This window comes from Sinocyclocheilus anshuiensis, unplaced genomic scaffold (genome assembly GCF_001515605.1).
Source record: "Sinocyclocheilus anshuiensis isolate Anshui unplaced genomic scaffold, SAMN03320099.WGS_v1.1 scaffold1973, whole genome shotgun sequence".
NCBI classification, from domain to species: domain Eukaryota; kingdom Metazoa; phylum Chordata; class Actinopteri; order Cypriniformes; family Cyprinidae; genus Sinocyclocheilus; species Sinocyclocheilus anshuiensis.
The window spans coordinates 279,136-284,528 of record NW_015538051.1 but is presented as its reverse complement, the minus strand read 5'-3'; the positions used below and the strand labels follow the sequence as shown (position 1 = coordinate 284,528).

At 38.8% G+C, this 5,393-nt stretch overlaps 1 protein-coding gene across 1 annotated transcript in view; it reads left to right on the top strand.

The window, feature by feature from the left end:
* Positions 1 to 5,393, top strand: part of LOC107681908 (uncharacterized) — a 21,933-nt gene that overhangs the window by 15,048 nt on the left and 1,492 nt on the right. The gene's annotated exons all lie outside the window — the stretch shown is intronic.

Sequence of the window (5,393 nt, the reverse complement as noted above, 5' to 3'; positions counted from 1 at the left end):
TGTAACAAGGAGTAGAATTTACAGTTTTAGCTATATGCACAAGACACAAGACTAGATAATGATCTGAGATGTCATCGCTTGGCTGCATAATTTCAACACTATCAATCCATGTGACATGTGACAGTATTAAATCTAGTTACAAAACTTTGGGGTCCAGAAGAAAACTTCAAGCTCAGCATCCTCATCTTCTCAGAATCTAAAAGAACTTTAGACTGAGCTGTGTCGAGGCCTGCCAGGCACGGCAGCGCTGGCTCTGGGACTTAGCAACCAGAAGACGGGAAGGTGATGAGAGACGAGTGAAGAGACTGAAAAGCCCGGTGGGTCACTAAAGTGAGGCCTTTTAAATTCCGTGGAGGTCACACCTCTCTGGGGTCAAAGAGCCAATGGTGACTTGCACTTCTGGAGGGGAAGTTTACGACTCTTTGTCTCCGAACATGGTAATTTGCATATGCAACTGGATTGGATGTTGATGCAAAAACTACTAAAGATTCTTAGAACATTAATATGTTGCATAAGTATCAACATATAATATACACTCTCAATTAGATCATCCAAAGACGAATTCATAGAGACCAAACATGGTATAGGTAAGGTTACATGAACAAGTGGTTCTATCATAAGCATGCATAAAAAAGTATGCAATACAAAAGACAATATACAAGAACAGTAATAATATAATATAGTAATAATATATACACAATGACCTGGGGATATGTGATAGGGAGGTCAAAGAAAGGTTTGTCTGTGAATGAGAGTCCATTTATATGGCATTGTGTGTCTTTCCTATGGGTAAATGAATTGAGAGTTGCTCTGCCCGCATTCCTTTGGGCAATAAAACCAGTGTTATCAATTCAATTCAAGTTTATTTGTATAGTGCTTTTTACGACGTAAATTGTTGCAAAGCAGCTTTACAGAAAATTAAAGTTTATACATTATATTTAGTAATAGCTTATCAGTGGTGACTATCTCAAGTTGATGTCCATATGGCAGAAATGTACGGTAAAAATCAAGCAGTTAGTTAATGTCATGTAATCAAACAGACGGTGAACACTATTAACAGCAATAATTATATGTTGCGATCAAACTTATAGCTTTTCCTATGAATTAATTAGAGAAGAGTCCATTTTTATGGGCATTGTGTGTCTTTCCTAAGGGTAAATGAATTGAGAGTTGCTCTGCCCGCATTCCTTTGGGCAATAAAACCAGTGTTATCAATTCAATTCAAGTTTATTTGTATAGTGCTTTTTACGACGTAAATTGTTGCAAAGCAGCTTTACAGAAAATTAAAGTTTATACATTATATTTAGTAATAGCTTATCAGTGGTGACTAGGCATCATCTCTTCTCAGGTGTTCGGTCATCTCAGGCCTTTGTAAGAGCTGGATCCAGACTGAAGTTTGTGTAATTCCTAGTTACCACGGGATGTCAATCCCGAGGCAGAAACAGAGAAGGAAATAGAGACAAATTAGCATAGCTTCTGTTCCAACTAAGCAAAAAATTATGTTTAACCCAAGCAAAAAATGTTAATGTGCATTTGATCCGATGTAACTGAAGTACAAGGTTATGAGATACATCATGTGAATGCTTGGCTAAAGAGATGTGTCTTTAACCTACATTTAAGCAGAGAGAGTGTGTCTGATCCCCGAACGTTATCAGGAAGGGTATTCCAGAGTTTGGGAGCCAAATGTGAAAAAGCTCTGCCTCCTTTAGTGGACTTTGCTATCCTAGGTACTACCAAAAATCCAGAGTTTTGCAACCTTGGGGAGCGTGATGGATTGTAGCGTGGTAGAAGACTAGTTAGGTACACAGGAACTTAACCATCTGGGGCCTTAAAAGTAAGTAGTAATATTTTGTAACTGATGCAGAACTTAATAGGTAGCTACTGCAGAGAATTTAAAATTGGGGTAATATGATCATATTTTCTTGACCTGGTAAGGACTCTAGCCGCTGCATTTTGGACGACCTGTAGCTTGTTTATTGAAGATGCAGGACAATCACCTAGCAGTGCATTACAATAGTTATGTCTAGAGGTCATGAATGCATGAACTAGCTTTTCTGCATCAGAAACAGGTAACATGTTTTGTAGCTTGGCAATGTGTCTAAGATGGAAGAATGCTGTTTTTGTAATATGGGGAATATGATTTTCAAAAGACAAGTTGCCATCTAATATAACACCCAGATTTTTGACTGTAGCGGAAGTAACAGTACATCCGTCTAGATGCAAATTGTAATCCAAGAGATTCTGTGTACTGTTTTTGGTCCAATAAGTAATATCTCTGTCTTATCCGAATTTAATAGGAGAAAATTATTGGTCATCCAATCTTTTACATTATTAGCACACTCTGTTAGCTTAGATAGTTTAGAAGTTTCATCTGGTCTTGTAGAAATATATAGTTGATTATCATCAGTATAACAATGGAAACTAATCCATTGTTATTTCTAATAATATGTTTCCTAATGTTTCTAATATTATTAGTATTTTCTAATAATATTACCAAGGGGCAACATGTATATTGAAAATAGCAGAGGGCCTAAGACATATCCTTGCTGCACTCCATACTTTACTGGTAATAATTGAGATGATTCCCCATTTAAATACACAAAGTGATAACGATCGGACAGGTAGGATCTAAACCATCTTAAAGCCTGCCCTTGAATACCTGTATAGTTTTGTAATCAATCTATGAGGGTGTCATTATCTATAGTGTTTCATGCAGCACTAAGATCAAGTAAAACTAGAAATGAGATGCAGCCTTGGTCTGATGCAAGAAGCAAGTCATTTGTAATTTTACCAAGTACAGTTTCTGTGCTATGGTGGGGCCTGAAACCTGAATGAAATTCTTCATAGATATCATTTTTTTTGCAGGAAGGAGCACAATTCTCTGTAGGCAAACTGAAGAGAATCCAGCAAGGGTCCATTGATCTCCTTCAGTTGAGCCAGTACCAGTTTATCAAACGCCTCCATGACCACAGACGTTAGAGCCACAGTGTGTGAAGTTGGGGGCCAGCTGGTCAGCACAGGATTTCAGACAGGCTGGTGTAAAACAATCTGGGCCTGGTGCTTTTTTCCTCTTCTGCTTCCGGAAGACCTGACACACATCTTCACTAATCTGAAGTGCAGGAGTGGTGGAGAGGGGGGTTTCAGCATGTGTTAATGGTTGTGTAGAGAGTTGTTCAGAGCAGGTGTAGGGTGTTTTTTCAAACTTGCAGTAAAACTCATTCAGATCGTCTGCCAGTTGTTGATTTTCCGCAGTGCTGGTAGATGGATTCTTGTAGTTGGTGATGTCTTTCAGACCTTTCCACACTGATGCAGGGTCACTGGAAGAGAATTGGTTCCTTAGCTTTTCGGAATAATTCCTCTTTGCCACTCTGATCTCCTTTGCCAGTGTGTATTTGGCCTGTTTATACAAGACTCCCCATTACTGTAAGCATTTTCTTTGGCCTGTCGGAGCTCTCTGAGTTTTGCAGTGAACCATAGTTTGTCATTGTTGTATGTTAAATAGGTCCTGGTAGGAATGCACATGTCTTCACAGAAACTGATATAGGATGTTACAGTCTCTGTGAGCTTGTAAATCCCGCTCTGCTTCATAAGTCCATCTTTTTACAGTCCTTAATACAGGCTTAGCTGTTTTCAGTTTCTGCCTGTAGGTCAGTATAAGATGAGCCAAACAGTGATCAGAGAGGCCTAAAGCTGCTCATGCGACAGAGTGATATGTATGCTTTATTGTGGTGTAACAGTGATAGGGTGACCATACGGGCAATTTTTATGGGACGCGTCCTTGCCAGGATTTCTATATTGCCTAAAATATTCAGGTTTTGGCTGTTTGCATTGTGCAGATCGATCATTGTATGACATTCACGAGAGCTATAGAGAGCATAGCAGATGCTCCTTATGCTTTCGAATCGCTCTCGCAGTACTTTGGTGTCATTCAATGATCAGTGCACAGCGATGCTTCAAGTTGAACGAATGAACAAACACATCTAACATGTGCGCTTATTTGCATTGCTTTGATCGTTCTCTGTAGATCTCACCTTCTCACGCGCCACAATTGGTCGATTATGTGCAATACTAGCATGTTATTGGTCAAACTACTTTGGATGTTTTAGGCAATATAAAAATCCTGGCCAGGACGTGTCCCGTATAAATGGCACATATGGCCACCCTAAACAGTGATCTAATATATTACTGTCTCTGGTGGGACATGTATGTCTGTATTTTGGCAGTTCACGGGAGAGATTTGCTTTATTAAAGTCCCTAAGAATGATAATAACAGAGTTATTAGGTGGTGTGTACTGCCGAATGTTCAGCAATTCATCCCTGGTAAAACTTAATTGCAGGAATATAACTAAAAACAGGATAAACTAAACAACTGCGGAGCACGCCACAGAGGCAGCCATAATCAGCACCATCTTGTATTAAATTAGACTCACTATTCTTTAAAATGTATGCACCCATAGCAATGATTCCTTGGGTGTTGAAATGGTCTTCCTTTCCAGGTATTCTCTCATGTCAATCAAATAATTTAATACATTGATCATTGATTAATACCTTTACGATACTCATATCAAATCACTCAAAAAGTCAAGTCAAGTCACCTTTATTTATATAGCGCTTTTAACAATACAGATTGTGTCAAAGCAACCGTACAGCATTAATTAGGAAAATAGTGTGTCAATAATGCAAAAGGACAATAGTAAACACTCATTTTTCAGTTAAAGGCAGTTCATCATTGAATTCAGTGATGTCATCATCCAGCTCAGTTCAGTTTAAATAGTATCTGTGCAATCAAGTCAACGATATCGCTGGAAATGAAGTGTCCCCAACTAAGCAAGCCAGAGGCGACAGTGGCAAGGAACCAAAACTCCATCGGTGACAGAATGGAGAAAAAACCTTGTGAGAAACCAGGCTCAGTCGGGGGGCCAGTTCTCCTCTGGCCAGATGAAACCAGCAGTTCAATTCCAGGCTGCAGCAAAGTCACATTGTGCAGAGGACTCATCTGGTTCCTGTGTTCTTGTCCCGGTGGCCGTCTGAGACAAGGTCCATTAACATTTCTGCATTTGACATTGAGAGCATAGGTTGTAATTTAGATATATTTTTGAGATGGAAAAATGCAGTTTTACAAATGCTGCATTTGTAAATTTAATAAAAATAAAAATAATACAAATTTTACACATTTTAGAAACGTGGCTTTCTAAGGAAAGATTGCTATAAAATAGCACACCTACGTTCCTAACTGATGACGAGGAATTGACAGAGCAGCCATCGAGTCTTAAGACAGTGTTCTAGGTTACTACATGCAGAGTTTTTAGGTCCTATAATTAACTCCTCTGTTTTTTCAGAATTTAGCAGTAAGAAATTACTCATCATCCAGTTTTTTATATCGACTATGCATT